The 12,332-nt window shown below is 44.3% G+C and overlaps 1 protein-coding gene across 7 annotated transcripts in view; it reads right to left on the bottom strand.

Moving 5' to 3' along the window:
• Positions 1-12,332, bottom strand: part of lrba (LPS-responsive vesicle trafficking, beach and anchor containing) — a 318,483-nt gene that overhangs the window by 45,939 nt on the left and 260,212 nt on the right. The window lies entirely within an intron of this gene.

The following is a 12,332-nucleotide window of genomic DNA, read 5'->3' as shown; positions in this document are numbered from 1 at the left end:
ATATCATTTAGAATTTTTACGGCCACGGCCGGTGCATCGCTCACTTAAATGTGACTTTGTTGACAGGTCATTCTGCATCTAATTCGCTTCCCTACTCGCTTAATTACAACTTTCAATCAAGGCGGAAGGCTCTGGAAAGGAGGCAGTTGGATTTTGTCAGCGACAAGGTTAGCATCATGTTAGTGCCGACAGCGTGGGACTGCTGCTCCTGTGAGGCCAGGAGTTGGGTCTCTCTCTTTTGAAATGTCAACGGCCACATTTAAGATTTAGATTTCAAATCCACAGATATAAAATGCATCCATAAATGTGACTAAATGATATAGAGGAGTCCTCTGTACCAACCATATCTCACAGAGACATGAAGACAGATAAACATCTCTTGGTGTTTTTCTCAGACTGTGTTGACTGATGGTTGGCTTGACAGAGTGGTAGTCTTTGATGGTAGAACTGGCAAAGTTCCTGCATAATGATTCAATGATCAGAGCCCTGAAAAATATCACTGAAAAATCCTCTGGTATTTTGTTTCTGCTTCCCAGAGAAAACTCTGTGGCAACAGAAGCAAGAGTTCAAAGTGGAGAAATGGGAGAACGTAGTAAAATACTTTAACACTCAGTTTTACTGTGTAGTACGCAGGATATTTGTCATAGGTGGAGAACTTGACTTGCACACTGGATCATGTTCCAAAAGCTAAGAAAAACTAATATTGCTCTTCTAATGGAAAATGTCACCATTTAATGACAACCGGTGTTCTGAGACCAGTCTATAGGCTATACCAAACCTTTGCTACATGAATGCAGAATATTGCAGACACTGTCACAGTGGTCTGAATATCCCATTTCAGAACTGCGCATGATGGCTCATTGTGTCGCAAGTGATTCAACTTCCAATCACAAACAAAATGTTTAAACGCATTTCTGATCACAAACACGTTGCTTACACTATTCTGCCATTACTCTCTAGCGTGAGTCTTTTTAAATTATTTTTCTTTTTTAACTGCACGCACACACCTGCGGGAGAGAGAGAAATAGAGCGGAATGGGAGAAAGGAATGGAGAGCGTATATATAGCACATGTCATATTTTTATACAAGAGTAGGCTTGGCAATATACAATTATTAGCTATAATATACTGTACTGTGTTGACATGCTATGGACATGGTAAACTTAATCGTCTGAGACTGTCACTGTCCAGGAAATGGAGGCCCCATCTGTTTATCACATTGCCGTGTGAAAACAGAAACTTGGCACCTGGATGACTGTCCAGTTGCAAACCACAGTTTGGATTCTGATGCAAGTGGTTGCAAGTCGCCGCGTTGCAAGTCATTGGTCTGGACTGGGTTTTAAGAGTGAAACTTGCAGATAGAGAGAGATTTGTCTACTGTCCTGTCCCTCGGTGTGCTCAGACTCCATGTCTGTTTGCCTGTCTGCCTGTCTCCAACAATGACAGCACACTTAGTGTGTCACTATGTCAAAGGATCCATGTCAGAAGGGAGAACAGAGAAGTGCCTCTTTGCTCAAAGTAAATTTAATACACAGGTGACTGCATGGGGACCTGGCCGTGTGTGTGTCTGACTGCATGATTTGTAAGAATGTGCAGTATGTATATGCCACTGCATTTGCATGGCTTTGTGCATGCATGCACATCCATGCGTCGCGTCGCGTGCGTGAGAGCACGCGAGAGAGAGAGAGAGAGCGTGTGCATGAGCTCAGTTCATTATGTGCCAAGACTGACCTCTGACGGGCCTTGCTCTGCTGTTTCTAAAACTAATGCTGGGTCTGATGGGCATTTAATGTGCTCTGCAATCTCCTGTCAGTCAGACACACCAAACAAAGAGCAGGACCCCCCTCCAGAGACACGCCTTTATGCTAATCACCAGATCTACCATTTGTTTGGGGAGGGCAAAAGAGGGAAGGGACTGATGAGTGCGTGCGCGCGCACGTACATGTGCTCGCCATGTTTGAATTAATGACCGGACATCTCGACATTTGCCTTTAACAAGACCCTGAAGTAACAGCATTGTGTGCATGCGTGTATGTACACGTGTGAGTGCCGTACGCACTTATATGTATTTGCATGCATGTATATATAAAGTCTTGCTTCCATATACTGTGTGTGCATCGTGCATGTCTGTGTTTGCTTTGTTTGTCATTATCTGTCTACAGAAAGAGGCCCAGTAGTAATCACAGATCAGTGTGTTTATGTGTATGCGTGTGCGCGTGTGCGTGAGTGCGTGTTGGCGGTGGGTATTGTGTGCATCAACGAGCTATTACGGTACATTCTTATGAGGGTACATCTAATGTCCCAAGTGGTTGAATCGCAGTGCATGTCAGGTCTTTATATTTGTTTGGTCTATCATTATCTGTCTGCAGAAAGTGGCCCATGTAGTCATGGTTGAGTACAACTTCAACCTCAGTGGACTCTACCCACTGATTCAGACAGTGTTTGGCTCCGCCTGAGGGCCTGTGCTGTAAACTGCCTTGATGGAGTCTCTTCAAAGCATTTTCGTTCTGCACTTAAAGGCAGAGAAAACCCAGAGTGGATTCCGTAGTACACGGTCAAATCCAGAGTTTCCATTTTACTCTATACCATAAATTGAACCTTACGGCTTGACAGTTGCATTCTCAGAGTGAAATGAACACTCTGGAGATTAGTGTGTACCCCTGAATAGACTCAGCTGATCAGCAGTCAGACTCAGACTAAATTACAGTTAAACGAAAGAATTTGGGGAAAAATAAACAAAAGATGATTGCATGCACGGTCCATTGTTAAGCAGCTTACAGTAATCGTATTCTAATCATATTCTATTGGCCAATAGGATCACATTGCCTTTATCTATAGTATTAAAAGCACGTTAATTGAAATATTCACACTGTACTTGACTAACACAGTTACATATCATCGCTCGATCGGGTGGAAACCTTTTATGTCCAAAACTATCATTTGTCAGGAAGTGCATAAAAGAACCTGTGTGCATCGATATTTTCACTATTTATGCACAACACTCTTATAAATATGTTTAAATATGGAGATACAAGGTTTCTGCCTGAAAGCAAGGCAAAGCAACATACCAGCAAAATAATACTTTCCATATATACTGTATATATGTTGGTAAGTTAAGGTGACCATTATTGTCTAATACCCTAACAACTGGTACACTTAAATGAACCACCCGCTCATGCATGAGCACATTAATGCAGCAACATAGGTTCTTTCATCATTAACGGGACCAATTATTTTAGCCCTTAGCTCACCTAGTGATGACACGGCTCAACACCATGGACGGTGGTTAGCTTCGTAATGAGTGGGACAAACTTAACGTTTGTCCCACGTCTACATAAGCTCTGAAAACAAATTATATTAGAATATTATTTGAGTGTTTTACAGATATTATTCGTTGAGGCACCTCAAAACCCGGGACAATCACGGACAAAGCGGCATGTCTGGTCTCCGTATGGCGTATGCTAAGTATATGTCCATAGTACTACAGAACACAGGCACATGTACCGGCTAACTTCAAACTGGAGCAGATGTGCTGGTGTCTCCCAAATGCAGCTCCACATTGTCTGCACTCTGCAGCAGAAGGTTGGAGCAGATAGTGGATTCCTGAGGTGGGATGAGCTGCCACTTCTGAAGAAACCCAGTCGCGGGGTTATTGATGGGCCAATTAGTAGCTAGCGTGTGTGTCATCCACCAACCATGGGGGACGCCGAGATAATTAATGAATAATTTAGCGTGCCTTTATGTAAATGCTCAGCAGGGGGTGGAAGTCGGTGGAATCCCTGCACGTCTATTGTTGTAGCTTTGACAAAGTGCAGTTGTGAAAAATGGGGGGTCCCTTTTGTTGTTGTTGCTGTTGTGCTGTGCCGTTGAATTTTGTTAAGGCGACAGTAATATCATATGGCATTAGCGTTCAGTTAAGCAAGTGTACAATTTTTCCAAAATGTGATTTAGTATGTGGAATTCATTAAACTAAATTAGATCCAAGTAAATTTCCTGTTGTAGTGTTTACTAATATATATATATATATATATATAGCTGACAAAATAAACTTGGGTTAAAGCTCTTCATTAAAACCATTAAAATGTTGAAAAACTATTTTAAGTCTGTATACCATAATAAATGCTTGACCGTCCAAGTAAAACACATTTAGTTCCAATATGGTCTTAAGATTACTCGTAACTTTCATGCCAAGAATAATTTTGTATGATACTAATGTATTTTAAATGGTGGGTGTGTCCATTTCAAATGAAACTTCTCAAGCACCATAATGAGATTGAACCCCCCCCCCCCCCCCCCCTCCCCTCCATCAGGCATGTTCAATTGTGTATGAATGATTTCTGTCCTTGCATTTCTTGTGCAGGAAAACGCTGTTGGGAGTAATTTGCTTTCGTGCTTATTGAGCCGGCCTGGCAGTTTTCTGTGGTTTGTGGATTCCAATGAAAATACATCATAATGAACCTGCCTTCTCTGCCCTGTTGAGTCTCGGGTTACCCTGCCTACAGATGTTACAGGAAAAAGAAAAAGTTAGAGGCGAGGAGCGAACACAAACACACTAGTATGTTTTACATTCAGTTAGTTTGCAGAAGTCCTTATCCAGGCCAGGTGAGAGGGCAGATAATAGTCTTAATGCCTCGATCAGGGACACTTTAGCCAATTGGACACTAGTATCCCTATTCTGGGCATGCCGTAATAATAGGTGAATATTCAGCGAAAATAGACTAACGTTCGCCAAAACAATAACAGTAAATAGGATTTAAGTGGTTAAAAAGACACATGGCTGCAAGTGAACTTGGGAAAGCTGTGAAACCTTGCAGTGCTATGACACTTGGTTGGAGTTACATATGTTATAACAGCCTGATGTTGTACCAGCCTACAACATGTTGTATACCACTTACCATTGCATTAGTCAGCAACAACAGTGCTGGATACTTCACTTAGAATCTCTTAGAATCGAAGTTCCAGACTAATATCTACACAGTGATATTAGTCTGGCCATGCCAGGCTAGGTTTATGCATCGGAATAAGACCATTTTCCATAGACCAAGTCACATTCCCCTTATTTTCCTCTTTCTTTTTCAATCTTGAGCTACCTTGTATTACCCAACCTAAATGTGTACTTCTATGGGAGTGCATTAACTGCTTTGAGCCTGGGAGTGATGTGCTTTGTGTGTGTGTGTGTGTGTGTGTGTGTGTGTGTGTGTGTGTGTGTGTGTGTGTGTGTGTGTGTGTGTGTGTGTGTGTGTGTGTGTGTGTGTGTGTGTGTGTGTGTGTGTGTGTGTGTGTGTGTGTGTGTGTGTGTGTGTGTGTGTGTGTGTGTGTGTCTGTGTGTGTGTGTGTGTGTGTGTGTGTGTGTGTGTGTGTGTGTGTGTGTGTGTGTGTGTGTGTGTGTGTGTGTGTGTGTGTGTGTGCTCAATCCTGTGGTTTGTGGTGTAGCTTTATGGTCTGGTTGAAGGTGGGATTTGACTGCGGCCTTAACGAGGTGCCACCGAGCGCTTTCCTTCTTACCTCACAGACCCTAAAAAACCTTTTTAAGGACTTATGGAGAGTTGTCTGTAAGGATGTTAAAATGTCACTTAACAAATCAATCCGCTCATTTGCATGCCAATTGTGTGTGTGTGTGTGTGTGTGTGTGTGTGTGTGTGTGTGTGTGTGTGTGTGTGTGTGTGTGTGTGTGTGTGTGTGTGTGTGTGTGTGTGTGTGTGTGTGTGTGTGTGTGTGTGTGTTGTGTGTGTCACTAATGGTGTGGGTGTATAATCCAACACATGTGGTGTCTATGGTATTGTGAGTGGCAGGCTGACTGTTACTTATTGATTAGGGCAGATTAGGGTGGACACTTGTCAGGTCTCTATGTGGGAACGAGCTGGTTTACACAACAAAAAATGCTGTACATAATCTTGCTCAGTAAGCATGGGTGCAATATCTGAATACCAAACGTCCAACAAGGGAATTTGATTTAATGACTAACTAACCACACAGAAAATGTGCAATTAGTTTCTGAATTCTGGATTTTTATTATAGGGTATGCGCGTGACATCATCATCAAACCAGGAAGTTATGCAGGAAGCCAGGAACGCCTACTGGCAAAAAACGACTTTCCTGGCCTTGACAGTTCATACATCCACACAGAAAAGTCCTATCTGATTGCATTAAACAATGTTAAACTCACTTTGCCACTCGATTTGCCACTCGATGTGCCATTCACTTTAAGCATGCGCATACCCTCTACATATAGAGTTTTCTATTTGTACTTTTTATGGATTGTTTATAGGCCTACAGTAAATTGAAATCAACATATAAGTTATAGGATTTATGTAAAGATTACCATATTATAATCAGATTGTTACATGTATGAGAGATTTAAATCTATGTTAATTGGCTACATGTGTTGTATGCTGATGGTATAGGTTCTCTGGTACTGGTGTAGTTTACGTGAGACAGCCACCAAAGCAGGCACACATTGGCTGTTAGTACATCATAATCATCATGTGAAAATAAATATAGAAACATTGGAATTGTCCTGAGTGTGGTCCATGTTTATAGAGATTTGTGGAATTCCTTTAGACCCTGCACTAAGAAAAACTTGACCACAGAAGCAAGTATTTCAAATGAGCACATTGCTAAGCCAATTGCAAAAAAATTACACCAGAAATTAGACCGATGATGTACTGTATGTGCAATGAATTGTGCTACATGTCAACATAGCTTTGCTGTGGAATAATTCACTCTGGGTATAAAAAACTATTACAATTAAGGCATTTAGCAGAGTGACGTATAAATGAGAAAGCAGAGTAAATGCCTTGAACCCTAGTCTTGAACAACAGCAAGGGAAAAAAGTCACATAAGTAGATTGCAAAGAGACCAATGCAGGGTTTCAAAGAAACTACGGTATACTGTTTCAAACGTACAAATTGATTTGATGGTAAGGGATTGTGCAGCAATTAATAATGCAATTTTAAAATATGTGTATGTCCATTTGTATACATTCAAATGAAGTTCTGACTAATTCATGAACGTGTCCGTAATATTATCTGGGTGCAGTTTGATTCGACTCCAGAAGCCCCTCACTTCCTCTCCTTTCCTAATCCCCCGCCCTACCTCTCATTCTCGTTTTTACTCTCACCTCCATTCTGCTCTCTCTCTTTCTCTCCTGCTCACGTTTCTCTCTTCCTCTGGAATCCTACCCTCCTTTCATCTGGGGTTGCCTTACCCGGCATATGACAAGCGCCCTGATTAAAGGGCCTATTAGCCGGCTGCACACGAGGAGCGGCTTGTCAACTCCAGGCAGGCGAGGGAAGCCTGCCGCCCGGCCCCGGAGAGCTGGGGCCCCCAGCGTGGAAGACTTTTTCAGGGGGAAAGGGAAAAGAAATCCAGCGGAGGGGTGACGTAAGGAACGAGAGCCTCAGAGCAGCCGTGGAGCTAACAAACCATTTCCTTTATTCTCATATTCACACAGAGGGGTTGACTCTGTGTGTGTGTGTGTGTGTGTGTGTGTGTGTGTGTGTGTGTGTGTGTGTGTGTGTGTGCGTGCACGCACACGTGAGCGCCCCCTCTCTCCTCCCTTCTCCTCTACCAATCAGATAGGTCAGAGCTGTGAGAGTTCTGTCTACGGGTCAACGGAGGCACTCGCTGGCTAAGTGGAACCTGAAACTTTAACCCCAAGTCACTCGCTCGTCCAACTTCCAACTCTCTCTCACTCTCTCGACTTCCACATCTCCCTGCCCGACTACCCCAACTCTCTTTCCGCAGTCCACAAATACACCCCCCCCCCCCAACTCACATTTTTCTCCCCAATAGTCTCTCGCTTTCTGTCGCTGATTCTGCTACAATTGTATGTCTGCATCTCTCTCTCTCTCTCTCCTATGCTGTATTGGGCGTGACAAGGAGCAGAATGAACTGTGATTGGAAAAATATCTTCCCCAAAACAAACATGTCATGGTGGATTTGACCCTCATTCTGGGAAGAGGCATAGGCTGTAGAGAACAGTTCATACTAGAGATGGGAATGATCAATTCATTCCTTAATTAATAATGTATAGGTTTGGATAACCTTATCGATCGATTAACCAGTTAGTTGATAAGCGGCGTTTAAAATAAAATAAAATCTGACAATCTTAATTTCCTCTCTTATATACACATGTCACAAAGAATACAAAAGGCATTTTATTTGACCATTTGAGGCCCTACAGGGCCAGGCAATGGCATCTTTGTATGAGGAATAAAGTGTGTGTGTGTGTGTGTGTGTGTGTGTGTGTGTGTGTGTGTGTGTGTGTGTGTGTGTGTGTGTGTGTGTGTGTGTGTGTGTGTGTGTGTGTGTGTGTGTGTATATACCGTCAGTATGCATGTCTATATGCTATACCTACATGCCTCTGCATCTGGGTGTATCTATGTGTGTATCTACGTGTGTGTGTGTGTGTGTGTGTGTGTGTGTGTGTGTGTGTGTGTGTGTGTGTGTGTGTGTGTGTATGTGTGTGTGTGTGTGTGTGTGTGTGTGTGTGTGTGTGTGTGTGTGTGTGTGTGTGTGTGTGTGTGTGTGTGTGTGTGTGTGTGTGTGTGTGTGTGTGTGTGTGTGTGTGTGGACTATCAGTGCTATGCTAGGGGGGGATGTTTGGATAGCTGGTGAGAGTGAATGATCCACTCAGATGATTGTGGAGTGAGTGGAGTAGTTATTAAGCTGGTCTGAAGGTGTGGAGAGCAGATGATTAGGATGGATGACTACACCCATCAGCCTGAGAGTACTGGACTCTATATGGGACAAGGCTAATGGGGGGGGGGGGGGGGCTGTATGTGAAGCAGCTGTGTGCGTGCGTGTGTGCGCATATGCATGTCTTAAAGAGTAAGATGTGTGTCAATTCATCACAAGGAACTTCCAGAAAAGTTAAGGTTACCACAAGTAATTAGTAGCACTACTGTACCACTAGTCTACTGGTAACACCTACTGTAGGTCCCAGTCAGTAGAACACAATTATAGTACAATTCAATACATTACAATTCCATTCAAAACAACTCAATGCAATATGCTTATAAGTACAGTAGCAGAAACAGGACCTAGTCGGGGAACTAGAGCACAAACAAGAAGGTGAAAGCATAACAATGAGAGTGAGACAGGATGACAGAGACCATCATCCCTGCTGATGGAGGTTTTAAACTGCTCGGCCTTGTCAAGTGCCAGGCCTTAGAAATACAGACAGACGCATGCATGCATGCGTGCGCATGTGTGTGTGTGTGTGTGTGTGTGTGTGTGTGTGTGTGTGTGTCGGGCACATTAATTCCTGTCTTCCATGGTTGAGTGGACACCGTGGCTCAGGACGGGGCGGAGGGCAAAGACGCCACCTGTCCCACAATCCTTTGAGAGAAGTGAATAGAGGGCAGAACAGATGCTGCCAGACATACTTTGGGAGGAAAGATGAAAATAATTGTTGTAGTGATGGCAAGGGTTGCAGTATTAGTAGTACTAGTAATATTCAGCAATAGTAGTAATCTGTATATTAGTAATATCACATCATCTCTTAAGCATGTCAAAATCAACGATTGAAGGATTTTCGATATGATATGGAGATAAAGTACAGTATGATGATTGGCCAGTTTTGCCAATTTTTTTGAGGGGAATTTCCCCGGCCGGACGTAGCGCGGGGAAGGGACACGTTATTCCGACCAGTTCCTTTCCCCTCCATCAGGCACCCCGGCTGGCCAGGGGGAGGTAGTTTTAGAGACCAGGATTACGGCATGTTTTTGTGAGGGTATCTACCCTAGGGGACACGGGGAGAACATGCAAACTCCACACAGAAAGGCCCTATCGCCAACCCCCGCCTCGGGTATATTTAACCACTTTCAACCAGGTGTCTCTACTCTGGGCATGTCATAATAACTGTCATAACTAAAGCGAAAATAGCTGATCTACAAGCTCACAACGCACCGCGTGTGTGCGCCAGCAGTGCCACGTTGCAATAGGTGGGCTGCAGTCACAGCTAGGCTATGGCCATTTGGAGGTTGGAAACCTTTTTGAACTCCTGTTCCAAAACGTGCCAATAGTGCTCCATCTCTGCTGCTACTGTACTACGCCAACAACCTACATGTGTATACGTCAAGTCCTGTCCACTGTTTACCCAGAGCACACAACACACATTCCGCAGCTGATATGGTAATAAACTTGACTTTAGGAGCCAAAGACTGTGAAATAAGGAGCAGGGAGAGAGAGAGGACACATAGAAGGGAGAGACAACATTAGCGAGTGAACATGTCAGCAGCAGTAAAAACCCATTTCTCAGTGTTTCGTCAAACCCCTCCATGACATCACTGAAGAAGAGGAGTAGGGAGGAGAAGGGAGGAGGAGGTCGATGACGACAAGGAAGGGGAGCTGGAACAATGGGAAGAGACGGAGGGGGGGGGGGCAGCTCGTAAAACACGGAGCGCTCGGTAAACATGTCTTCCCTGGCGCATGACGATCCTCATACAGTGAGCGCTGGCTGATGTTAGCCAGACACAGCTCCCCCCTCCCCAGCAGAGAGCTACTTCCCATCACACGGCTAAGTCTTGGCTGGGACGGCTGCGGGACACTGGGGAATAGATTAGCGCTAAGCTAAATTGTGCTGTGTAAGGCGAGGCTAAGCTAGGCCAAGGCTAGCCTATCTCGGTCTCTCACTCACTCACTCAGTCATTTGTGGGGGCTGGAAGGATCTCTTGGTGGTTAGCGACGGCTCACAGCAGCGGTGCACCTCAGATCGCACTTAAAATTCCTACAGTGGTTGGCCATCGTAACAGTCCCCCCTGAATCTATCTTACATTAATACGTATGTGGTGACAACTACCCTCTGAAAGTCCTCCTTTATGAATGTATCCTGTATTCTAAGTTATTGTATACAGTGGTAACAAATTAGTGTAGTCCCCCTTCATAGTTTAATTACAGTTCAAATCTAAATGCTGCGGTCTATGAGTCAACTACAGTAGCTAGCAGACAATTCCTTGAAACTTCTGACAGCTGTAAAGAGATCAGAGGACACCCTGATTCTTCCTAACAATTCCTCATAGGGATGAAGGCAATAGGGCAGAAGCGGTTCAACACATGAGCCATCTACAATGACGACTCCATCTGTACAGAACCTCCTGAGAAAATACGATTCAGGGTGATGGAGGCGGGGACTTTATGGGGGGGACTTTATGGGGGAAAAACATTCGAAAAGCATTACGGTCGTCCCAGCCGGTGCCTGATCAGGGAGCACAGTGGGGATGAGAGGCAAATGTAAACAAGTGTGAACTGTGACCTCATGTATAGCTGGGGTGTGTGACGGGTGGGGAAATTGTGGGACCAATGGACCAGCCATCTCTTTGTCTTCCCTCCACGTCTTTCCCTGCTGTCTCTCCCTCATGCCTAACATCAATGCTTCCAACGAAATTCATAAGATTCTCGTGCACACATGTTCGGGGGGGGAGGGGGGCCGATAAAGTATCTTCAAATTGTCATTCTTGTAAATCATGTGTCTTTCAAATGACGACGTGATAGACAAACTTTAGTCAATAATGACCGATATATCCAACACACCAGCACCTGATCACAACCTGCTAGGTTAATGGCCTTGCCCGAACATGTTGACACACTTGATGTAAGTGTGAGGAGCTGTCAGCGTATGGAGCTGACAAACTTCAGGGTAACAAGGCTTTCACAGGGGGGGGGTGGGGGGGGGGTGCATGAGGCGGTCGAGGTGGGGAAGGTGACTCGGCTCACACTAACATGACATTTGTCTGTTAGCGTGCTGTGGCCATGTAAATGTCCGTGTCGGGGGGGGGGGGGGACGACTCCTTGGGAGTTACCATGACAACAGCTGTCAGGTCAGGCTATGTGAGAACTCAAGGTGCACTCAGGCACTCAGAAGTGGTCGGAATAAGTACTAAAATGATGTTAATAGTACAAAAGTAGTAGAAGCAACGCTGCAATATAAAAATACTAAAAATCTTACCAAATAATTTGCATTCAAAATATACTTAAAGTACCAAAGTAGTAAATGTAAATGACTAAATAGCAGATCGGGTTGCGAGCTTGTAGAGTAGATGGGCTATTACGGATGGGTCATCGTTAATCAATCATTTTTGCCAGGCTAATAACAGTATTGGTTCCAAATAAATGGCATGTTTTTCAGGCTGTACTTTTGTGCTGTCACTCAACTGACTGCACCACAGTTCCACACAAGCCTCGTCTCGCTCTCTCTGTCTGGCTCTGTGAGAGCCAGTTTAGCTGACATGCCTGTCACTACTTGGAATGGGCAGGCCCTTTAAAAAGGTGTGTGTGTGTGTGTGTGTGTGTGTGTGTGTGTGTGTGTGTGTGTGTGTGTGTGTGTGTGTG

Source organism: Protomyctophum parallelum, assembly GCF_964188405.1.
Source record: "Protomyctophum parallelum genome assembly, chromosome: 5".
NCBI classification, from domain to species: Eukaryota; Metazoa; Chordata; class Actinopteri; order Myctophiformes; family Myctophidae; genus Protomyctophum; species Protomyctophum parallelum.
Note: the sequence above shows the minus strand (reverse complement) of the source record. Positions and strands in the feature narration are given on the sequence as shown.